The sequence below is a fragment of the Corvus kubaryi genome, unplaced genomic scaffold (genome assembly GCF_017639235.1).
Source record: "Corvus kubaryi isolate FWS band 111438036 unplaced genomic scaffold, C.kubaryi_AGA036_p1.0 37396, whole genome shotgun sequence".
NCBI lineage: Eukaryota > Metazoa > Chordata > Aves > Passeriformes > Corvidae > Corvus > Corvus kubaryi.
The window spans coordinates 21,064,358-21,089,901 of record NW_024581135.1 but is presented as its reverse complement, the minus strand read 5'-3'; the positions used below and the strand labels follow the sequence as shown (position 1 = coordinate 21,089,901).

Sequence of the window (25,544 nt, the reverse complement as noted above, 5' to 3'; positions counted from 1 at the left end):
AGTTGTGAAGTGGTATGACATATTTTTAATGTTGCTTGTTTGTAACAAAGGTTCTTAATACCTTTTCATAATGAAAGGGGATAAATGCTCACATGGAATATGGGAAATTGTGCTTGCAAGAGCACAGAGTGTTGTCTTAGGGTATTAAATTAGCATTTGGTACTGCTCTGCTTTGTGTGCATTTCTAGCAAATGTTTCAGCTACAAATCACTGTAATACACCTGTATTCTGGTTCTTCAATTCATATAGCATTTAAATCCTGCCAATACTGTGTCTTATAAATATAAATATGCAATTTAATTTAATTCAAGCATGCAACACATAATTTTTCTTCTAATTAAAATATGATATTGCAATATGGGAGCTGCCTGGGGCAGACAGGACGCATTAGATTGCCAAGCCAAAGGGAATTCTGAGACAGCTCTGAAGGCTGGCAGGGGAAGGGACCAACCCCCTGAGCCCTTGGCACAGGGCACCGGTGGTGCCCCGCCTGGAGGCTGTGGTGTTTGTGGTACCTGCAGGTGCAGCCTGGACTTGCTGGCCCACTGCAGAGCCTTGCTGGCCCCGGCGCTGCAGACAGCGGGAGCCCGGCGGGGCACAGCCCCTGGTGCTGCGCTGCCCTGCCTGTCCTGTGCGAGCTGGCAGAGGCAGCACGGCCGCGGCAGCCTTACTGCTGCCTGAAGTTGGCTCATGTGCAGCAGAACTCCGTTTTGGGGAGGAGCGACTGCCCCACAGCAGCAACTCGAGGGATACCTGTAACGCTCTCCCAGAATCGAGCAAAACAACACGAACAGGCCTTCTGCATAATGACTGAAAAACTGTTAATGGCCATCTTTAGTAACATAGCAACAGCCAAACCCTTGAAAAGAGGAAGTTTTCATTGAGAAAGCGTTTCATTTTAAACATTGAAATTTGGTATAATGTAGTGTATGAAATAAGTTTTGAAAGGAAGCTGATGATTAAGAAGAAATGCAGTGGGCATTTAATAAATGGAGGAACTGCAAGATAATTAACTGGCATGCATAAAGATTCATGCTTTATACCAAAATTTTAATTTTGCACATAAATGTGCCTGATGTAGGCAGCATTTAATCACCTAGCTGACAGGAGTAACTACTTTCATTTAACCTTGACTGAAGATCATGAATTCTAACAGGTTTAATTGGATACATCATTTAACAGAATGAACAGAGCAAATTTTTCTCAATTCATAGGTTCTGATTGACATGCACCAGCAATAAGGCGTTGCACAATTAAAGCTGATCTGTATTCCTGGCCTGGGCAGCAATTGCCATAGTGATGTGACACTGTTTGATCACTGTGGCACTGAAACTATACTGAATTTCCCCTTGTTTTGAAAAGGGCAATGCTTTAAAAAAAAGAGAGAAAGATAAAGAGATTTTGGCACTTTTTTTTTTTTTACATTAATCACATTTATATGCACAAACTGTAAGGGAAGGAACTTGTCTTGTTATCAGTAACTCAGAGGAAAGAAGGAAAAATGGTATATTCTTTTATCCATTTAGCACATTATTTACAGAAAGTCAAAAATGTGGATAGTCAAATGAATTGTAACACATTAAGGGCCTGATTGTTCTGGGCTTCCATTTGAATAGGAAGTAATTCTGTGCAGTTCTGCTATTCACCTGCAGTTTGGCCTCTCTGTCCTTGCCCAAATCAGTTCCACATCACAGATTACTTGCCAGCTGAGTAAAGGTACTGAGAAGGGGTGCTCGTATTGCAAATGAGGTAGAAAAGCATGAGAGGGAAGAAGTGGTACCCAACAGTGATCTGCTACATACTTTTCCTGGCACACAGTGTTTCATATGATAAAACCTTGAAAAAATTCATGGAGGAGCTGGCAACTTCCAGTTCCCCATATGGCTCCTGCCAGAACTTTCACTGCCTCTGGCACCTTTCACAAGTTCTGGGTTTGACCTTCATGAACTGGAATTGTTCTTCTATTGTTCAACCATAAATATATGCATACATACACACACACACACATATATACATATACACAAATGTGGTTTTTTATGTCACTGTCTTCCACTTGAATTTTTGCTTCCAATACCGCCTTTTAATTTTTTTTTTTTTTTAAGAGAAAGGTTTGCCAAACACTAAATGGTCCAAGGGCAGAGAAGCACACAGTGTGTTTCAGCCTGGCTCAGTAGAGCCAAAACTGCAGTAAAAAATCCTTCCTAAGTCCTGAACGACATCTAAAAAAAAGCTTCAAGTACGTTCTGCTCCCCACCATGAGCATTGCAACATTCATGCTCAGAACAGCAGGTAGCTTTTCCACATTTTTCTCTCTGCATCCCCTTAGCTTCAGTGACTAAGTGCTGGTCCTTGATCTCACCTGCAGACAGACCTATTGCTACCCATTTGGCATCCTTCATTTCTGTTTAGGCAATGTATATACACATCAAGCAACAAGCTTTGTAGGAGTGCACTGCAGTGGAAGACAGAAATCTTGGGAAAAGCTGGAATCCTGATAGGCTCAAAGACATGAACTTTAGAGTCAGGACCACTAGATGTATTAAAAAATACTTTTTTGGACATTTTAGAAGCCTCTCTAATTCAATTATTTGTAATACCTTCCTCTGTCAGAGGTATTTCCTACATGATTCATTGTAATACAGGCAAAGGTATTTGTCAGTATAATTTATCACTCACTAACATTTTTCAGGTAAATGATGGGATCACATCCCCTGCCTCTGCAGCATCATGTGCCTTGGAACCACAGCAGGTTCTTTTCTTCATGCATGGCGAGTTCTGGGTGCCTGGCTCTTCCCTGTGCAGGAAGGAGAGGCAGGATTCAGTCAGTGTGCCTCAGCCTGGCCAACAGGACACGTTTCTAAGACAGGCATTGCCCGCGCCCTCCTCGCGTGGGGGCACACGGCAGCAGGAGGTAACCTGGCCCCACTCTGCCCAATCCTGAGCCCCTTCAGGCTGCTCATCATGGGTGCTGCAAAACTGCTGGGCCCTTCTTTAAAGGGTATCTTTGGGCCCCATTTAGAAATGCTTGTGCTGTAATTTACTCCAAATTTCTCCAAACCTTCCCAATAAAACAGCTATCTGTCTTTTTAATGTCCTGTAATACACACAGGTTCCACCTCATGGTGTCCTCAAGGCAGGAAGACTTGAGGCACCCATTCAGCATTTCTCTGAAGAGATTCCCAGGGGCAGCCCTTTGCCTTCCCCAAGGTGCACAGAGCTTGTCAGGAGCACAGTTGGGATAAAGTACAGCCCTCTCCCAGGAGCCATGCTCAGCTCTGACTTTCCTGGGGAATACTAGAGAGTTCAGTAGAGCTGCATGGATACACATTTGCCAAGCTGAAGGGAATACAAATTCGCTGCTGGAGGGAATTGTTTCTCTGGCTACCCGGATGGCCCCAGCTCCAGCCAGTAGCTCTGTTCATGTGCACCCAGTGACACCAGTTCTGGAGTGCCTCGCTGTGCAGCACCCTTCTGACCTTTCCTTTATCAGCTCCCCAGCCAGTTCATCCTCTGCACTCAGAGTCATTTGGGTGCTCCGGCCGTGAGTCTCAGGAGTTGCACGTCGTTCTTGCCTTGTCTTCGTGCTCAGTCATCCACGCTGAATTATCTTCCACTCCTCCCTCAGGGAATAACCAAGGCTTTGACCTAGTGGGACTGTTTGTGTGCTTAAATGCTTTGATGTACCAGACACTGAGCTGCTTGCTCCCAAATCTAAGGTGGCTGGGGATTTCAGGCTGTTTTCAGAACAGTTTGTGCACTGGGAAGCATAATCTGACTGACAGTCAGCAAAGGACACCGACTTGTGCGTTTTCAAGTATTTTATCTATCACCTTTAAACCCTTCTGTTTTCTTCAGTTTCCAAACAGCTGTCTTTTCAAGTTTTGGATCTCCTAGAGAGGATATACAGCTGTAATAATAAATATATTTCATTTCAGAATCCTCAGGGAGAAGGGGACATTCCTTTTTCACTGATACAAGATCACGTCTGTAATTTCATTTTGAAGGCTGTTCTGAACAACTGGGTGAAATGAGAACACCGGTCCCATTTTCCCCAGGTTTTCCTGAATCCACCTTTGGACCATGACCTAAGCAAAATTCTGAGTGCAGTTAATGTTTACACCTTACTTGCACTGTGTAATTTAACTTTCAGCAATATAAAATGGGATAGCAGAAATATTTTTATGTGTTCTTACAATGTCCAAAGTTGTTTGTTACTGTTTTTATTTGAAGGAACTAGACACAATCCTGGCTGCCTTAACCACTGCCTTTGAGAGAGCTACAGCTGAGAAAATCCGCTGCCAGGAAGAAGTGAATAGAACTAACAAGGCTATTGAGCTGGCCAACAGATTAGTGAAAAGTCTGAGGTGAGGTCCTACAGGGCAGGCTAATGAAGCAGCCTACAGAAAGCACTTCTTTGTTATACACTACTGATCTGGCAATAACAGAGGCACTTAGCAAAGAACCTGATGAGCTGAAAAAATTATGTCATTATCATTCATTTTTTTCATAATAGAAACATGGTTTTGACCTTTGCATTTTCTTACATTTTTGCTTCATTGTGGTATATATTAACTGTAAGATTACCTGGTAACTAACCTATCCACGAGCATTAAGAGAAGTAGTCAATTGTGGATATTGACAATGAAGGCAATTTATTAAAATCTGATGACTATATTTGTAACAATTAAACAACACTAATGATTCTGCCCAGGGTTGGGATACATAGAATCTAATATAATTTGCACTACTTAGTTAAGCAATATGATAATTCTCTAATTATCTGTCTGAGATTTGCAATGGGTATTTCAGGAGAGAATAAATAATGGCAAAGCCATGAATTTTCAAAAATCCATATTGTCTGTTGATCCAGTCTGGCTCAAGGGAATCCATACTCACTGATGGATTTTTCATTTATCATTCATCTACTGATGAGACTGCTTTTTATACACACACACTTGTACACTTTTTATAGATAACTTTATTTTATTGCAACATTCATTTAGGAAATCTCTTGCGGTGGCTTACTGCCATTATAGGTTTTGTCCTCTTCTACCCAATACTTTCAAGTTGAGTTTGATAACCAAACACATAATAAACAGCAAAAATAGAAGATCCATTTGTTATTAAGCAAAATTATATGGCTGAGTGTGGCTAGTGGAACTTAGAATATAAAACAGGGTTTAAGACTTATTTCCTGAATCAATAGAAAGGATTTATTGACTAAAGGGGAGGGAGGGCAGTGCAGAAGGCCCATTGTTTCTGTTTGAAGAAGCAAGATGAATGCATTTAGAACGTTAACATCCTGGCTGAAAGTGTAATGTATTTTAGTGATTAATAATGCCTGTAAAACTAAACCATGTACCTAATACAGAATAATAAAATAAATAACATAGAAGACCTCTTTAAAGTGTGACAATAAATGATTGTTCCAATATTTTCTTCCACCTAACATATCATATTGTTTGGTTCTCCCATGTGCCTCCTGCTGGGCCTGACAAGTGCTGGAATAGCATACGTAGAGAGATGAAAGGCAAAGTGTGGGTATGCTGGGGGGGAGGCATAATGAAAAATAATCTAAAGGAGGAAACAGAGATGAAAGGAAAGAAGGAAAGTTGAGCCATGTGCTAGATGAAGACAGTAAAATGAGTTTTAATGGAAAGTCCTTCAGCTAGTACCTCCCAAAGCACCAGCCCCATGAAGAAGGCGGCCAGCTCGACAGATTGGTAATGGGAAATAGAATTCATTCCTGTTGTTAGCTGTACCACACTTGGTCAAAGGCAGTAATAACCATATGACAACTAGTGATGTACAGGAAAAAATCCGTTTTAATCTGCTCTGTGGTAAACAGTAGGTCACTGTTTACTATTAGCAAGCAGTGTAATACTGACACTGCTGTACTGGCTGTTTCTTTGTCTTAGTTTTTGCTGAGAAGACATTCTCTTATTTCTGTAGTTGTATTTTGTAAGGACAATTTCTCAAGGAAAATAAAATTATTCACAGCATTTTTTATAAGCAAACATGTAAAAATTTCTTTATTAACTGGTCTTTATAAATACACCTTTACCATGACAATAATAGTAAGTAACCAAATGTGTGAGTTTTCTTCTAATTCTTAGGGAAAGTGTTGACCAAACAGCAGAAGAGCTGATAGTGTCTAGCCAGGATCCCAGGGAAAAGCTTGTGTCATGTCAAATCTCTTATTGACTTTATGGCATAAAAGACCCTGGCCAGAAGTAAGGATTATTTTTTTCTGCCTTCTTCTCTGAGCCCTGGCACACAAGGACTGTTTTGGGTGGTTGCATGAGTAGTTGTTACTCTGCACCAAGGAATCCTTTGCTTCTGACAGGTGCCAATAATGCTGTGGACATCTGCCTTGAAGGCATTGAATCAAGCTGACAACTCATTTTATATCAATCAAACAACAACCATTTTCAATAATTTCCCATCCAGCTGGGACTGAATTTGCACAAGTGATCTATGTATTAGAGACATTACCAATCCACAGAGACATTCAGCATCATGATTATGTTCTGTTTTCCCATAGAAACTCTTGCATCTGCAGAGAAAGCAACAACTTCTTCCACTATGCAGGAGGATGCTGACAACTCAATTTTGGTCACTTGCTGCCAAGCTCAACTTGCAACAGTCAACTTACGTCAGACTGGAAGGGGATTTTTTATGTCCAAGCTTGCCACTTGCAAATCCTCTCAGTTGATCCTCTAATTGATGTGGATCTGTGAACCTACAAGGTAATACTTTAGCATTCACTACTGTTTAGCCACTGTAATGTGTATTTTTTTAATAAACCCATAGTAAATGAATGGGAGTTTTAATCCTGTTTTCTGGGTAGAAAAGGAGAGCTGGACTTATCACCAAAGCTTTATTAGGAACAAGAAAAAATATGATGCAGAAATGTTCCAGATGGTAACTTTTCCTGTTATAGTTTATTTTCAAAGTGGTACTGGCATGAGCCCAAATTTTATTCTGCTTTGTGGAGATAATACCTTCTTCACAGATATATATATATTTTTAAATACACAGTTAATCAGAAAAAAGCCTGGCACTGATTCCATTCCCTTTTTGACCTGTTGAACCATCATGTGGCTTACACGAATTCCTTCAAATACTTTATTTAATAGAACAGTATATTTGGAGGCAATGTTCTTCTGGAAAGGGCCAAAACATTCCCTTTGCTCGTGCTTGAAGTACATTTTGCTATCTGACTGGAGCTAGAGCTGACAACTAACCCACAGACCCTAGGAATGTGGTTAGCAAGCCAGGACAGCAGGCAGGCTCACCTTCTTGTACTCTGTCAAGTGCTGTGCCCTGCTGTTTGCATAAGGGGACCAGCTTTTATTATTCTACTCTGTCCCTGCTACCGTGCACCAGGGCAGCACAAAGCAAGATTTAGTGCTTGGATATAGTATTTGCTTGATAGCAATTGTTACAGTTAAGGCTGCACTGAGACTTCTGTCTTAACCTGCTGTTCTCCCATGCTCAGAATATTCTATTTCTTTTAAAAAAAATCCCTTTCATCTGAAATTTTTCATGCTTGTTATCAGCTGAAATATGATTTTTTGGCAAGCCTGAATAAAATTCATTCATATTTGAATTATACAAGGAAGTGGGTGTAAGGAGAAAGGTCTCTTTTTGCACATTCATAATTCACAAAAAAAGCTGCATATTACAAGCTGAAACTTTCCAGGTGGCTAGTTTTGACTGAAGGGTAGTCTTCATGCTAATTACAAAGAGAGAATGACTGAAAGAAAAATGAAAGAGAAAAATTAAAAATGACACATATTGTGATTAACTCATTTGTTTTGTAGGTGTGTCATACAAAAGTTCCATTGTGAGCCACTTAGAGCAAGTTTAAAGTAACAATTTCATTTAAGTTAAGATGAACTACCATAATTACATAATATCAATGTTTTGTGCTGCAATTTCACTAAGAATCTCTCTACAGAAGCTGCAGAAGCTTTTACTTATGCAAATGTGTAAGCTCACAGTGAAATCAGTGCAGAATCTTATGAATCATTAACTTTGGCCAGAAAGCCAGTCTGGGGAAGGGGGGAATGGCATCTGGGGAAGGGCAGCAACTGTCCCTATGCTCTGGGTCTCCCTGAACACCGAACTACTGAGGAAAATAACTCGGGGTTTTTGCAGTTTGTTCCAACTTACTACACTGACTGTTAGGGACAGAAAACCCCTAAAGCTTTGTTATTCTCTTTTCCTTGCTATATTCTCATATATTTGTGCACATAACAGGTGGCACATAATCGACCAGCACTGTGTGACTAACCCTCCATGGTACCAAAGGATTGCTTCAGCAGAAGGTACCTGGGCAGCAGAAGCTGGGAGTGTTAGGACAGTCTCCCTTAACCCACGGAAAAGACGTGCTGTGACATGCAGCTCCATGTTCTCACAACAGACCTGGAAATAAAATACAAGTATATAAATAAAGCAATATAACTGAAATTTTAAACATCTGAAAGAATAACTGGCAATGGTTTGCATAGTAATTCCTGACCTTGCTCTACATGGAGCAAAGATGAGTTCAGAAATTCCCCAGTACTAAGTTCCCAGTAACCTCTTGGACACTAAATAAGGACTGTTGGATTCAGTGCAGGAATCCTCATCTTTTTTTATCCCTTGACTTTTGGGTGAAGTAAGGACAAATAAATTTTTCCCCAGTGCTGCTGCATTTTTTTACAAAAAAAACAAGTGAGTGAATTCTGGGACATACTAGCTTCTGTAAGTAGAAATAAAACTTAACCTTTATTATTCCAGGTCCCTATTCCAGGAACAAAAGGTCTTGATCTGGTCAGTGAGTGGATGGATACTACAACAATTGCTAAATAGAAAAGTGACAGCAGTGCCTGGCAATACTACGGCCACATAAAAAGTCCCTGGTCTTATATTTACAGTCATCACTGGCATAAGATCAAACCTCAGGACTGGGGAACAACTGGATAAAAGTCAACATCTGTTTCAAATGTGTAAATTATCTATCTGAATCAAAAAGGGACAAGTGCTAGTGTGAGTAAAAACTGACGTGGAGCTATGAAGGAAACACGGCAACTCTCTTTCTTCTGAATGCCTGATGCTGCCCAAGGTGTTAATGCCCCAGCAACCATAACAACTCTGCTCAAGCCCTTTCCGACTTTCAATTAATCACAGTATAATGAATGGGATACCACATACTGGCATTGTATCTCTTGTGCTTCACCAGCCCCATACTGGGATGACTCTATAGGTGCATGTCATACTGTAGGTATTTCTTGCTGGTGGTCCTGTTCTGGCACAAACCTGGAAGAAATTACTGATCTTGTACTTAAGCCAGTACTTGCAAGTTACATTCAGAGTATTTTTAATAGTCAGCTCTCTCTCTGATTATGTTCTACAAGTATTCAAAGTAGCTTCCTCTGAAAACTCTTCTTACACCTGTATGATAGTTACATTAACTCCCAAGGGTTGCAGTGCCCGAGACACGTTGACTCCAGCTGGATTTTTACTTGTCTATTTTTCTTATCTTATTTGCACCCTTGCATTTACTACAGTTCAATGATTGTAATTTGAGTACTCCTTCCTATCTAGCTGAACAATCTTCCCCAACATACCACCATCCTGATGTGTAATCACTCAGGAGACATAATCATTCACTTAGAACTAAAATAATTCTCCTACCGTTTGCTCCTTACCTCCATTCTGCCCTTTTTCTCTGATTTATTGCACTATATTCCTTATGAAATATTTTGACATCCATCCCCTCTATTCAAGTCTTGTACCCACCCTTGGAGGGAGTGCTTTGAACAGAGGAAGGCCGGGATGAGTGTGTATCTCATATACTCACCCTTTTATTCCAGTGTCATTTCCCCCACCTCCTCATTATATTCCTGAGCCCTTCCCCTCCTTCTAGTTTAGCTGTACCTACTATCTCTCCTAGAGCTGAGTCCTCCCTTCCCTCCCCTGCCCCTCTAGTGAATGTCAGAAAACATCTCCTCACAGCCTCTGCTATCAGGATTGTGTCTGAATATAGGGGTCCTGAACCCCAGCCTCATCTAAGCTCTCTAAATCACTTGACCCCAAAAAGGTTGCCATAGGACAGCACTTACCTACAGTGCAGGCTGGAGAGAAAGTGCTGTTAAGGCACTGAATTCCTTCAGCTCTGAGCTTTGCACCTTATTTAGACTGCAAGAAAGAATTTAGTGAGCCAGAGCACTGAATTTGTTACTCGTTAAGCTTAGTCAAAATTACTGTGAAATTCCCTAATTAAACAGTTCAAGCTGAGAAGCAAAATGCTTTCTAACCCAGCCACCACAGTGCCCCACTCAGTTCTGTACCTTTTCTTCTTTCTTGCTGCCCTCATGTTACCTCATGTGCTGCCTGTTGGTTTTGCTTGTCCTGTCCCCCAGCCCCCACACCACATCAACAAGCAAAAAGCTCTTTATGCCAAGTATTGACCTAGTGGTGTGGATGCACTTCCCAGGCTGGAAGTGCATCTTGAATTTCTCGCTCCCCCGGGAGTATTTGATTAAAGGAGGATTTTCATGGTGTGTTGAGATTCAGAACATGGCTGCTATTCAGTAGCTGCTGGTGGCAGTTCTGAGCTGGAACACACACTGAGGCTCCGCTCCTTCTGTGGTGATAAACTGAGTCCTGGGACCAGGAATTCTGCACAATTTCCCCCAGTGTGCAGAAGAGCACAAACAAGACCATGCTCACACTCGCTGCCAGACTGCTGTTCTTGCACTCAGGGACACAGGTTTCAGCAGATTTTCAGTGAAGGATTTTCCACAGAAGGCTTTCACACCTGCTCTCTAATGTGTCTCTTACAGCTAAAGAACTTGAATCAGCTTCACTGTTACTCGAGATGTGTGAGGTCAGTTTGGAACCATTTGGAAACTGAGGACGTTTTGTGAGTGTCTGCACACCTGCACAGGGCCCCAGAACAGAACTTGCAAATGCAGGAGACCTCACAGGACAGTGTGCCTTTTACAGGCCTAGGCCTCAACAGGCTTAGCCTAATTCACAAACACACACGTGCTCCTCATTGTGTTCAGAGGAATACACAATCTAAATTATTTTCTGCTATTATAAATCTAGAAAAACTTCTCTATAGCCCAGGAGATGGCTCTGGAGTCACAACACAGATGTGTACAGTTGTACAGAATACAGTTCACAGTTTTGTTTCTTTCTTCTCTTTCTAGTAATTGAAGTTTTAATTAATAAAAACTATGCTTACAATGAAGTTTTAGGAAAACAGAATATTTTAAACAAAGGTATATATTTCCTTTATTTCCTGTCGTTTGATTTATGGATTTGCAAACTTACCTTTTCAGCCTGGACTCATAAAGAAGAAAAATTACTTTAAAATTAAGTTGACAGCACTTTAGGATGAATTATGGATACTTTTTTTGGCTTCTGACAGTAATTTGCTTCGGGATATTCTTCTGGCTGAGAAGCTGTAAACAACAAGACATGGCAGCAAAAATGCAAGCAAAGAAAAACAACTAAAAGAATTAGATCGGCTATAACATTTATAATTTTGATGCTGAATTTCACTCCTCTGGGTCTAAACCAAAAGAACAGTATTTATTTCATAATCTTTATTTCTCAATTCACTTATCCACAGTGAATATATCTATGTGTATGTGTTTTCCCTCCATGAATCACTGCATCTTCATCATGAGGAAAATAAAATAAAACTTTTAAAATCACCACAAAACTCTTTCATTTATTTAAAGTAACATCTGCAAGAGGGGAATTCTAGTGCTCCATTTTACATATCATATAAATGTAGCTTTCCCTGGTACATTGTTCCACAACTCCTTATAGTGCTAACTTGTTAAAAATTGTGCCACTGTTTATATTAACTAGAGCCCAGGACTACAAGGAGCTGTTGAGGCACTTACCCAAGAGACCAGCCAGAACACAGGCACTGCAGTGGAAGGATTAGTGAGCGTGATGCTCAGACACTCATTTCTAGCTTGGAGTGGCCACAGCTGATTGCAGTTACATCTGGCCACCGGATGTGCCCCTCTCCATGAGAAAGTTGCAGACACTGAAAAGTTAATAAAAGCATTTTCCAGCTCTGCAGGATGTATGCTGTTCCTTTCTGCTATGCTGATGCACATGACCTTGTGCACAGTACCTTGTGCAAGCAGTTACTGGACATGCAAACCAGGAAGTGGATGTTAAAAATCATTGTATTATTAAATGATGAATCATATCTAATTTAAGTAAGAGATAAATATACCATTACTAGTAAGCATATGTCATCAGGTGATATGAGTTGTATTTGCACACTTTCCAGTCACCAGAGTGCTTTCAAACCATTCTCATTTATGGACAGTATGTTTCTCTGAAATAGGAAAACAAGGTTTTTTCAGGTGGTGCATGAAGCAAGAGTTCAAAGGACTTGACCAAAGAGTATCAGCAAGTTAACTAAAAATGTACGCTATCAATAAAATCCTTACAGGAATATGTCATAAGCATAGTGTTTTTGCAGTTGGGTTGCAGAATTTTATGGGCAAGGAGTTGAAAATTACGATCAAGATGGCTGGCTCTTGTAGCTTCATGCTTGCCTTGCAGTCTGCATAAAAAATCTGGAAATTAACTTGGAGCTTCACATGGTTATCAGGCTTGTGCTGATAACATGACTGAAAGTAAGATGTTTCAAAGAAACAAGTTGATGATTATTACTGCAGGCCTGGGCCCTAGGGTATATCACCATGTCCCGCAGCCATAGGGAGGAGGAGGAGAGAAGATCCAGCAGGCAGGAATTGTGCAGCAAGATTGATTTATTTAATTATTTTACAAATTCTTTCATAGACTTTTTTCTTCATAGTCTAATTGGACAAAGGACCAGCCACCCCTTGGGGGTGATTGGCTAAAATCCTAAAACATCCATTGTCAAAATATTTTTCTACTATACCATAAACAAGACTTTTCAAGGTTGCAGGTGGCTTGGTTGTTTACATTCCCTGCTACCTCTTCTGCGTGAGAGAAAAGTCTCTCACGGACTTAGAAAATAGCAAGAAAATCCTTGCTAGCAGCATTTTTGTATCTACAGATGATGATCCAGGTGTTCATAACATGCATGTGTTTGCCTTGTCATGATATTATCATCACATAGTCTTTAGACAACCTCAGACATTACAAAAATCAGTGTTTGCATTGCAATTACAAAATGTCTTACTTTTAAAATCTAAAGATTGCAGAGAAACTATTTCAGAGGGCAAACAACAGAACATTAGAAGAAAGAAGCAAATATTTTATTAAAATAATTTTTGGGAAAAGCCTTCAAGGATTTTGAAAAAGGCACAGTCTTTCTTTATGACCATGTGGAGCCCGAAGGGTCATCTACCAAGTTCTACCATAGCTGCATTTGAACGGTAAACTGTGGGAACTCACAAAATCCCAGGCAAGGAGATTCCCCTTACTTTAGAAATCGATAGATTTTAGACATATTTTTCCATAGCACTTTGTGATATCACATATCACGGTACTTTGTGCTGTCATTTACATGGGTGAAGTAAAGACTGGCAGCAATCCGACTGCTCACTTTGAACTGAACAACCACACAAGATGCTGACACAGAAAATCACTCTTTGATTTCTCAAGAGTTAAATTGCGTCTGCAAACCATGTCAAGTTCCATTTGGAGTAAGCTTTGGTGTCTGTCTAGTGCATTTCTGCCACTGGTTATTCTTTCTTTTTTGTTTCTTCAGATAAGAAATGCTGCTAATGAGAGAAGAGGATAATTCTGAAATGCTTAGTCACTTTCATACTTTTTTTACTGATCCTGTGGAGAAATGACAGAATCCTGTAGTTAACATGATTCAAAAGATAAGGGGGAGGAGAAGGTGGAGAAAGATTATATAAAATGTATTTATATTGCTTCTACAACTCAATTGTTTTCAGTATAGTGTCACGCTCTCAGTGTGGGGGAATTCTGCATGTGTCATGATTCTACAGATGTTCTTGCACACTACATGCAGCTGCACTATTTGTCACGGGCAAATTTAATAACAAGATGCTTGTTAGGTGTTCCCTTTAATCTTAGTTCACAAAAACATAGAGGGGAAAAACCCACTACCTGATAGCTTGCTTGCTTCCCTTCTTCATATAGCCTTTTAAAAGACTTTAAAACAAATATTGGAAACACCCATCTTTTGTACTAAATTCTGTAACACCTGCAATTACAGCTCTATTACCTTTGCTAGAATGATCTTGTTCTTTCTAATGTTTATAATGCTAATTAAGTAATTTTAAGTACCTGAAGAGGTCATATTCCTAACAGTGGGGGTTCCTCAAGAGCTTGATCCTTCAAAAGGGAGAATAATTTCTGCTAAGTCCTGAGTATCCTCTGTTCTCAGTGACTTGCAGATGAAACTCAGAAACACGCCATACAGCAGCACGACAGAGCCAAGTGCTGCCAGAAATTTTACAGAGTCAAACTCAGAAGAGCTTTCCTACTCTTGTCATTTTAAAACCCTGGATCCTCTCCTCTAGGTACTGTCTGTCCTAAACTTTGTTGGTCCAAGGGTAGTGTGTTAACTAGCTCTTCAGAGGGGACTATACCCTTGGGTTCCAGCTTCTTCCAAATGTATCCAGGAAGTAGAAGAAGATTTTGAAAATAGAAAAGAGAAGAAAAATTAAAAGGAGGGGGGGCGGTGTCACTTGGAAAACCTATAACATGCTGAAACATGGGTTGTCTAGTTAGTGGCAAGTAAGGTAACCAAAGAACTGGCAGTGCAAGGAGAAATTTGGACTTCAGAGGAACACAACGGAAAGCTGCAGTAGAAGTACATCCAACTAAACCAAACAGGACAAAACCCAAAAAGAAGGTACAGCTGTAGAAGACATAAAGGGTGTTACACTATCAGTAAGTGTATGAACAAAAAATAGATGTTATAAATGAAAAATTTTAATTTAACTACTGCATCTCCTACAGTACAAGAAAGACATTAACCTACTGGCACTACTCCAGTGGAGGCTATAGCAGGAAACCTGCGAGGAGAGGCCGAGGGCACTGTGGTTCTTCAGCCTTGAAAAGGCCAAGAGGGCAGGGAGACCTACTGCTACCTGGAAATACTTCACAAGAGGCTACAAAGAAAACAAAGACAGGTTTTTCTTAGATGTGCACAAGGACAGGAAAGAGGCAACCTGCAGAAGTCAGACCAAGAGAAATTCTGATCAGGGATTAGGAAAAATTATTTAGCATGAGGGTGGTGAAATACTGGCAGAGGATCCCTGGAAGGTTGTGGCTCTCTCATCTCCAGATGACGAGGTCTGTATGTCCTCTCCTTGAGAGTAACCGCACTTAACAGATCACCTAGATATTAATATCTATACTTGTAACATTAAAATATACATATATTTACAAGTACAGTTGAAACTGAGTTCTTATAAAGCATAAAAGAAAAGATGGATCAACAGGGTATTTTTTTTGCCATGGAAAAATCACATTTTAAAAATAAATGTAACATTTATGTACAATTGTATGGGAGATATTTTAAAACATCTTGAATATTGTACATGGTGAAAACTGCATATATGTAAAATACATAGTCATGTATCAAGTTGATGGAAAAGTTCTTGTTTGTACAAAGCTGATCAGATAATTTTGGAAATGTATAACAAGTGTTTCTGTTATTAAAGATGTGCATCTGTCAACACAGTCTGCCAAAGAAAATGGAATATTCAGTGAGTCTTTTCAGAAGAATGCCGACAAATAGCATTGAAATATTTAATAGAGATGTGAAGATATTAGTTTCCAGTCTTCAGATGATTACTTAGCTTGTAAGTTAAACAGATGTGACTATGATATCTCTCATTCTGTTTCTAATCTATCTTTAATCATATATATGAGATCTAGTTGTGTTTGTGTACAGACCCAGTTTCAGAAATTATTGTGAACTACCTCATGTAACACCTGCCTGACAGTGCTTGTCTGTGTGTGTGTATGTCTGAGATATCTTAGATTCAAGCACGTTTCTTAATTATCCTATACCTTTATCAGGTAACACTATGGTCTCCTGCAGCTACAAGAATTTTTAACTTAGCACTACAAACTATAGCTCTCAGTTTAATAATCACAGTATTCCTGCTGATTGGGCGAATTATATTGGTAATGAAAATCAAATACTTTTTGTTAGCTGGCCTCCTGAAGGCAATGAAGAAATACAAGTCAATCAGACTTCGAATTACTCTAATTTAAGAGAAGGTAGCAAAGTGTGAATGTTTCCAAGATCTGCTGCTCATTCATGACTCTGCAGTCTCAGCAGGGTTTGCAAATCCTTGCTCTGTATTTCACAGGCTATTCAAAGTGACTTTATAGCCCGATAAATGTGATTTTGCCATTATTAGTAAAAACCAACAAGGTTTGTATTGACATGACAGTGTACGGACTTGGCAGTGCTCTGGGTTTTTCTGGGCCTAGATAGATTTTAACTTGGTTTAGCTGTGACAGCAGTTGTCCAGCTCTGAGGCACTCTTGACTAGATTTGTTTAACTCTAATTTAGGGTAATAACAAATGATTATTCATTGTGAACTAAACTGCCTACAACTCTAGGGGCAGTCACGGGGAAGAGTGCAGACACATTTGACACAAATCAGCCATTTAATCATAGTTAGATGATAGTGTTAAGAAAACATATAAAACTAAATCCAAGGAGACACCAGGCTGAGAAGGAAGACACCCCTCTCCATAAGTATCACACTAATCATAATACTCCCCCATTCCTTTTGAGGAATACCAATCTTAAGACCCAAAGGAGAACTGGAAGAGTAAGCACAACACCAGAGAAGAGGGAATTTTTAGTGTAGCAATTTTAACTCTATTTTTAATGAGGTCTTCCTGTATTCATTAAGTAATTTTGACTATTAGACTGTTTAAAACATTAATTGGACTAACAATAAATTCTTAGATTCATTTATATTCTGTGCCTTTTGCCAGTACATTTTTGCCAAACAGAAGGCTTTGAGTGCAATAGCACATCATAACATTGCCAACATCTTTAAGGACCTGGAAGCTGAAACAATCACTATAAAGATCACTGAAGCTCACAAGCACTTTTGGCCAGTTGCAGTCAATGCTGCTGTGCTCTATTTTCTCATGGACAAGCTGAATAAAATCAATCCGGTGAATTAGCTCTCACTCGAGGTTACCACTCAGGAAGAGGTCAGTGTGTTTGCGTGCTGCTGTTTTAATCTAGTGCTACCACTGGCTTACCACTTTCCCTCTGGTCACAGGCTTTTACTGCTGTATTTCCCAGGGCAGTGCAGTGAGCAAAACCTTCTGAGAACATGAGGCCGAGTGTAAAGAACCCAACTGCCTGTGTAACATCCTCAGCTGTCATTTACCTTGGTCTGTTTAAAGGTAAAGCTTACTTTCACAGCCCAGTTAGCTCTCCCAGTACAGCACGAACCCTGCACGAGCTCCCATTTACTGCTCTATGTATGTACAGCTCTATGTGCGGCCCAGCAGCCACACATAGATTTTCAGGTTTACCTTGCATGCCTTCCCAATTCAGCACAGTAGAAGGGAATATGGAAAAGTTTGTGTAGTTCTGCTTCAGTCTCCTTGCTGTAGCTTGAGCTGTTCATGCTGCCAGCTGGCTCTGCCAGGCCCCTGGAAAACTCCCTCCTCAGGGAAGAACATCCATCTGAAAGGCTTCCTACAAACTGCATTTGCTCTGAACCAGTCCAGGCTGCTTTCTCGTTAAGGATAGAAAAGCACGATGGCTGCACAAACGTTGCTGTGGCTGGGGGGCACCTCTGCAGGGACAGCCAATTTTCTCACTCTCTACTTTCCATCTTCATCTCAAACACTGGGAAATGCACCAACTTTCAAAGTAGCTCTTCATGTCCTGAGTGCTGCTGCCACATGTATATATTCCTCCTAGAATGAGCTGAATGGAAAGAGTGTTGTATAATGATCTCTCATTTAGCTTAAAGTGTCATCTTTTCCTTCACTGCATTTTGTCTGTGAGAAGTATGCTGAGTCTTGTGCAGCTGTGCTCTCGCTCTTATTCGGCACAGATCTCTTCTAAGCTCTGCACCCATACCAGGAGTTTCCTTCTTCCCTCTAAAAAGAGTGACAAATGGGTACAGAGCAGAGGAGCCCAAAGCCTACATGGATGTGAACCTGGACTAGGATGAAAACATTAATCTCATAAAAGAAAGTAAAATTCCAAATGGAGAAGAGAAAGGGAAGACAAAGAAATTCAGATTCAAATGCTGACCCTACTTGTTTTCAGAGCATAGAATATCTACTATACTGAAACATAAATCAGCCAACCAGTGAATTCTTGCCCAGTATCCTCAAGGTCATCTGGAAGTCACCTACAAATGTCTTGCACGAGGACACATGCAGTGACTGACTTCAGCAACGTGACAAAGACCTGCTCTGGTTGAGGTTGGAATGCTCAGAATGCTCACCACCACACATCACTGGGCCTTGCCTTTGTTTGATACATTTCTGATTGAGCTGTGTAAGCAAGATACAGTTCTTCTCAGAAAAAAACACACTATATTAATTCCCTAAAAATTAACCGGGGTTAAACCAATTGCCATTGTCAGGCATGCTAACCTTTAGAACAAATATAGCATTAAATCATGGATATCTATAGGGAGTTCCCTTGGATCATTTGATCAAATTATGCTCTTAAAAGTGTACTTCAAAAATGTCATCCTGGTGTAGGAGGAAAAGAAAGAAAATAAGGCAATGAAATTAATGGAAATTTGGAGAAATGAAATGTTGTCTCACGTATTTTGACAATGTAGACATCAGTAGGTTTGCCAGACAGATCAGCTTCAGATTTGACTTGAGCAAATTAAGCTAGTCTAAAGCACAAGCTACTTGCTAGTCATTTTCTTGGCTTTTTCCTCTTGAACCATTTTACAAGTTTATTTACATTAAAACAGCATTGGCTACGTGTCTCCCATGTTTGAGGTCATTCCCTAGCCTTTGGGAAGAAAGCTGGCATCTGACAAGGTGGCCAATTCCTGGTAATAGAAATATTTTAAGTAACAAGGCGTACAGACAGCAAGAGCAAAGGGGGAAAAGATGTGAAGTTGAAGAAATGAGAGACTGCTAAAACAATTGGGTATAGACAGAAGAGGAAAGGGCACTGAAACACCTGAAGGGCTCTGACAGAGAAATCCCACTGCACCAACTGTTTAATCGTTACCCTGCTTTGCAAACACCACACTCTAGGCACCTTTCATTCGCAGACATCTGCTGCTGCACCCCATTTCTTTCAACTGTAAGACATCAGGCAGAACTCAGCATAGCTGAGGGATCCATAATAATACCAAAAAAAGAGAAATGATACCCAAGAAAAAGTGATGCCAATGAGAAACAATTGCTCACCACCACCAAACCAATGCCCAGTCAGTCCTTGAGCCACAGTCCCCAGCCAACTTCCTTCTCTAGTTTATACACAGAGCATGATGCCATATGGCAGGGAATATCCCTTTGGTCATTTGGGGTCAACTGCCCCAGCTGTTGTCCTCTTAAGTTTTTGTGCACCCCTAGCCTCCTCACTGGTGGAATGGTGTGAGGAGCAGAAAAGGCCTTGACTCTGTGTGAGCACTGCTCAGCAATAATTAAAACATCTCTGAATTATCAACACAAGTCCCCATGCTAGCTGCTATGAAGAAAATTAACCCAGAAAATCTACCCCAGTCAAAACTAGCACAATCTTAAACTGAGTTTGCTGGACTGGAAGGTGTTTGGTGGTGTTGGGATTTTTACTTGTGAATGTGACAAATTTGACTGAAGCCTAAGAAACATTTTTACAGATTGCTTTAAAACAGGCTTATACTTTAACACTGTCTAGCCTCACACAACATGCTGTGATTTGATTTGGAGTTATGATGATGATGTATTACAACACCAAGTAACAAATACTGTAGGGAATTCAGATTGGAGAATCTAAATATCGGTCCTCTTGTTTGATTTTCCTACATCTCTTTCTGACCTAAGCACCTAAATATCCTAAGTCTGGTCATGGTCCACACCTTGACCATATGGTCCTCTACCAGAGAACAGAATAATTCTAGGCAATTAAGACACTTGCCCGTATCCATTTCATCTGCAAGATCTTTGGAGGCGCAAACAAAACACTGGATGGGAAGATTTGCTAATGCTGATAGTGCTTTAGATCACTTGGTAATCTTTTTCCTGTGATAGTTATTACTGAATGGAAATCAAATGCATGCATGTTAGGACTAGTAACAGATGGCACTTCTGTTCTGTGAGGAAGAAATAGGGGCAAAGGGGCAGAAAAGTTGAACCTCCCCCCTTCCCTGTCTTACCAGGATTCATTGTGTTGCCCTCCTGTTACAGTTGGCTGTGACTCTTTCTTGTTATAAAGAGATGTCAGAAGTTAGAGAGAGACAGACGATAACCTTAAATCCTTTACTGCATTTTACCAGGATTCTGAAAAATAAAAAATAAAAAAATAAAAGCCAGCTGAGGGAGTTGGAAAATGTCAGTGAGGCATTACACAAAGAACTTGATACATTTGTTGACCTTTCTTCTTCCTCCACCCTTCTCCTCTAAGATGGATTTAGTAGTAGTGAGTGCTTAGTGCTATAAGTGCTTTCTTAAAAATAATTTAGATGCTATTGTCTGTCTGCCTGCACTTGGAAAACATAGCTGTTTCAATGAGCCCCTGCTGAAACGGAAGAAAAAGGGTTTTATTGAAATGCCTCCAAAAATGCACCAAAATTTCATTCTTCCCCTTGTCTGCTGAAACCCATCTTGTTCTTGCTTTTACGATCTTTTGTTTTATTTTTTTAATTGTACCATTGTATTCAGGGTCTTTTCATTCTTCTCCGCTATTTTACGAATGGTGTGTGTGGTATTAAGAGCTGAAGGCAGAGATGAGAGGAGAAGTGTTTTGAATTGACTAATTTGCAGGCAAGAAATAAAGCTCTTGTAAGGTGGTCCCAGGGGTATCTTTGCCATGAACACTATTTGAAATGACATGTAATCTGGTACATTTCAAAGGCAAAACATTTCCCATTCTAAAGTATCTTCCTGAGCCAGGGTTGGTTTACCTGTTTCCAGAGAATAATAAACTCCACCGAGGCCAAGGAAACTCCTTCTCTCCCCTCTCAAAATTCCTGTTCTTTTTCAAAGGGGCAATTGCAGCTAACAGTTTATTTTTGTCCTATCTTTTGCTGTTCTAATGGCTCAGTGCTCACTATTAATACATAGCTGAATGCACCTCTGGATTAAATACCAAGCAACAGAACCCAGCACATCCCTGTACAACACAATAAATAATGGTGTGGAGCTCTCTTGTTGTTTCTTACAACAGTGGAAAATTTAGGTCTGGTTCTTAGAGACTTTTAAAATTTTAAGCATTTCACCATATAACTTTGATCTGGCAATTTCTTAATAGAAACTGTTCCTCTTCTAGGGAAATCTGAGTTCAACTGACCTTGGAATGTTGTATTAATACTCTTTCTCAGCACAATTCAGTGTTTCTAGTCCTGTTGACATACTAAAAGGCTTACACACAAAAGTCCACATTTAATTTGTTAAGGCAGAAAGTTCAGAAAAGCTTTATGTTTAGAATTTTGTCCATATTTTGGTGAAGGCTTAGCTAGTATTATAAATTGACACACTTCATCATCATCTGTGAACATGTTCATATACTCTAAGGAATGCTTCTATATATGTATGATTTAAGCTTATGATATTCAGAAGCTGTATTGCATGGTTTTAAAAGATTTTAAAATGTTTTAAATGAGGAAATTGGCCACAAATAAACCCCAAAGCTTTTGAGAAAATAACCACTGATAAATATTACAAATAATTCCTATTAATTTCACAGTTGTTGTGTTCTAAAGCTTTTAGTTACAAACAAACTCACGCTTTGTGAATATTCTGAACTTACATGGATCACTGTTTCAACATTTACTTGATTTTCTCTTTAACTCTCCATGAAGAGAAATCAGGGTATGGTGTGTCTACAACAATGACTCTACATTTTTATATTTTTAAATGTATTTTGTATTTATTTTTAAAATAAAAAATTTCAGTTACATTGATTTTAAAAATTCACATGCTTGTGCTCAAATGTACTGTCTCTACTTAGTATTTTTTCAAGTGTGGACAATGTTAAATAAATTATGTTACTTGAACAGAGATACTTAACCTGGATAGAACAAGCAAAAGAAATGTATTTGAAATGTCCAGAAAGGAGAAATTTCTAAAAGCATGAAAAGTGAAAAGTTCTCTCCTCAACCTAATATTTTTGTAAGCTAGCAGAACGTCCAGGATGACTTGTCCTGTCAGTTTGTATTACCAGTCTTAGCCCTTTGAAGGACAGATTTTGTACTGTGAGTGACCATAATGTGTGTTGTATTTGGATCTCTACCAAACAGAAGTCATGATAAAATATTATGCACCATAGATAGGTCTTACACCTTAACTGTTGTTTTTCATGGGGTTCTGTCAATTGTAATTCTTAATTTATGGGAACTTTGCCCAAATGTAACTTGGAACTAAATGTGTCCAGTGTTCACAAAGAAGGCAGTGCTGCTCCCCAGTAGTGTTTATCTCCTGGACAGGTTTCCATATCGGTTCTGAACTACTAGATCAGTCTGGGCTAGATGCTATTACTAACAATCATGAGAAAATGTACATTTATCATGAAATAAAAGACCTTTCTACCAAGTTAGTTAGCAACACCACTGGTCTTAGAAATTTTACCACAACGAGAGAAATAAACCAGGCCTTTCCATGACTGCTGAGTGCTGTCACGTGTTAACACATGGACGGCATTACACCTCCAACACTCAGTGTCTGAGGAAAGTTACAGTGCTTGGCTCAGGCAGCTGCCTGGGGGGAACACTCGCTGCTTTCTGAAATCAGAGGTAGCTGCCTGCTCTTGTGTATTTGCACAAGTCATCAATCTTGCACAAGTATGCTTGAGCAATAGATTTGATCCTATTGAAAACTTGCTAACCCTCCTCTGACCCAGCCAGTTCCTAATGCCAGCGTAAGGACTTCTGTTCAGCCCCTTTCATTGCCTGTGTGCAATGTCACCTTCAGTAAGACATTAACTTCTTTTTTTTCTTTAGATACATTTCTAACATATCCACTTCAGTGCACATTAAAATATTCATATAGGCAATATTTAGGGAAGCCATCGGCAGGAATCAATTGTTTCACTCTGGGATGCTTTTCAGACACAGGAGCATTTTGCTAATACAGAATACCTAGTCAGAAAGCAGCACAATATCCTAGCTCAGCTGATTTATTGCAACTATATTTTTGAGGGCTGTTATTTTCCTTTGGTGACTCACGTGATGTGGTGCCATTTAAACACTGTGTGTAGAACACATGCTTGTTTGAACACTTCATTATTTGGCTCAAAGTAGTACAGTATATTGTTCTGTTTAGGGAACAAGTTTGAATTTACCATTGACTCAGGAGAACTTCACAATGTATCGCTGGGTCAAGGACAGGAAGCTGCAGCAGAAATAGCTATGGAAAAGGCATCAAAAGAAGGCCACTGGGTTATACTTCAAGTAAGTCAAAGCTCTTCATTACATCAGTGCTGCACTGCGGTGTTAAAAACTGAAGCGTTTCGAAATAACGTGTGCCTAGATGAAAAAATACTAAATAGTGATTTAAAACTTCCTTTGTCTTTGCCACAAGGGAAGCACGTAACTTCATCTGAATATGTGAGTATCGCTGAATATCACATAAAATATGTATTGCAACTATCTTGTATGTAGGGAGTCAACTAACATATTTTCCCAAGCACATGATATCTGATTTACTAATTTATTATCCATTAAAAAAAATCCTTTAGTAAATAAATGTGTAGCAAAAAGAATTGTTACGCTGTATAATCAGATGAATAGATACAAACAGGGAAGATTGCTGTCATTATGCAGTGTATTTTGCTAAACAGATGCACACAATTTTTTTCAAATATTGTGCAATATCAAACTGCTTCCTTATCTCTGGGTTTTTCTTGTATCAATAAAATGTTTCAAATTTCAAATCAATAGCTCACTGGGAGGCCTGTTTTTCCCTCCCTTCTCCCCCCTCTCCCTCCTTATCTCTGAATATTTATTTTGCAGTAAAGTGGCTGGACACATTAGAGAAATTACTGAAGAAAACCAGGGAAGGAAGTCAGCAGGGTGATTGGTTTTGAGTGTGGGGAACCTGCTCCTTTCCCTAAAGCACATCTCATTCCAGAGTGGATTTAGGAAACCTCCCATTAAAATAACTGATAAGCCACTACCTGTATTACTGCCTGATCACCATGCTGCACTGGATAAATTTGACCAGGCAAGCAAAACACCACAGAAGCAAAACTTTATAAATATGAGTATTAAACTTCTCATTTTAAAGCCACTTGAAACAGTAAGTCACTAAAAGCCTTCACAGGATATGCAATAATAAAGCAGAATAAATTTCTTTTCTTAAAGATTTGTTCACATATCCTAGACTGACTGCCATCTATCATCACAAAAAAAAAAAAAAAAAAAAAAAAAAACCAAACAAGAAACTACTTCTTTCAGTTTTAAAGTATCACATACAGTTTCTAGCTAAGTACCTGTTCGTGTGCATGGGAAATGAAGAATTTGCAGTCACTACAGGTAATTACTGTAGTACAGAATAAGAATTTATTTTGGTTTCATCTAGCTTAGTTTGATTTATCTTGAGATGCACAACCATGTGGGTTTGTGTCTCTGGAATATATTTTATATATTCTGAGCATGCAGTGCACTGGAATTAGGTCTTCAGCTGAGGTAAATCAGTGAGGTTCACTACACCAATTTATATTCCTAAGGGTTTGGTCCAAAACATTTGGATCGTACATAAGAGAAAAGCGTGGCTTGGCTGCTAGACTATCATTATTTTCCTCTGTCCTTTTAATTTTTGCTTTGGAAGGCTTTTAATGAAAACAATTTTTCTTATTCACTCTTAAAAGATACTTACAAACACAGGTGTATATAGGTAATAGTTATAAGCTGTGAGCAAAGATACGGTCAAAGAAATCAAGTATCTCTTTGGAACACAAGTCTGTATTAAAGAAAGAGCATCCACCTGAATGCTAAGAAACTCACCAATTACGAAAAAAAAAATTGCTTTTTCGGCAGTATATTCTAAAAAACCTCTGTAAAAATTACAAAGGCTTTTCTTCTTTTTCACTTGCATAGAATAACCTCTTCCAGCAATAAAAAGGGGAAATACCGCCAGCCACCCGCGCGGCGGAGGGAACGTCACCCAAAGTGCTGACAGACGCACAAAGAAACCCGCGGCTGCAGCCACGGCCACAACACGTTTGTCGCCAACTTCTGCCGCCGGCTGCGGCTCCGCCGAGCCCGCTGCGGCCCCCGGCCGGGCCCGGCCCCTCCACCCGCGCGGCGCCGCCTTCCCGCGCCCGCCCAGGTGTGCTCGGGCCCCCGGGCTGCAACTCCCAGGCCGTGCCCCGAGGCCGGCGGCTCTGCCGGGGAGGCCGACACCTGTTCGCTGCCCGGCGGCGGCCCGGCCCCGCGGT

At 39.9% G+C, this 25,544-nt stretch overlaps 2 long non-coding RNA genes across 10 annotated transcripts in view; one reads left to right on the top strand and one right to left on the bottom strand.

Annotated features, from left to right (window-relative positions):
- LOC121670648 overlaps positions 1 to 14,984 on the top strand; it is a 20,978-nt gene extending 5,994 nt beyond the window's left edge. Inside the window, exons 2-3 of one of the 2 annotated variants that reach the window (XR_006018192.1) lie at positions 6,545 to 6,749; positions 13,730 to 14,984. This is a non-coding gene — a long non-coding RNA (uncharacterized LOC121670648). Of the gene's footprint in view, positions 1 to 6,544; positions 6,750 to 8,787; positions 8,961 to 13,729 lie in introns of those variants that run through there. The other variant, XR_006018191.1, reaches the window with a different exon arrangement.
- Positions 6,003 to 25,544, bottom strand: part of LOC121670646 — a 23,596-nt gene continuing 4,054 nt past the window's right edge. For 2 of the 8 annotated variants that reach the window (XR_006018183.1, XR_006018185.1), the window contains 6 exons: positions 20,326 to 20,449; positions 14,978 to 17,915; positions 10,113 to 12,061; positions 9,202 to 9,306; positions 8,338 to 8,430; positions 6,003 to 7,759 (listed from right to left, as the gene is read on the bottom strand). This is a non-coding gene — a long non-coding RNA (uncharacterized LOC121670646). Of the gene's footprint in view, positions 7,760 to 8,337; positions 8,431 to 9,201; positions 9,307 to 10,112; positions 12,062 to 14,977; positions 17,916 to 20,325; positions 20,450 to 23,447; positions 23,513 to 25,110; positions 25,513 to 25,544 lie in introns of those variants that run through there. The other 6 variants (XR_006018186.1, XR_006018187.1, XR_006018188.1 and 3 more) reach the window with 6 other exon arrangements.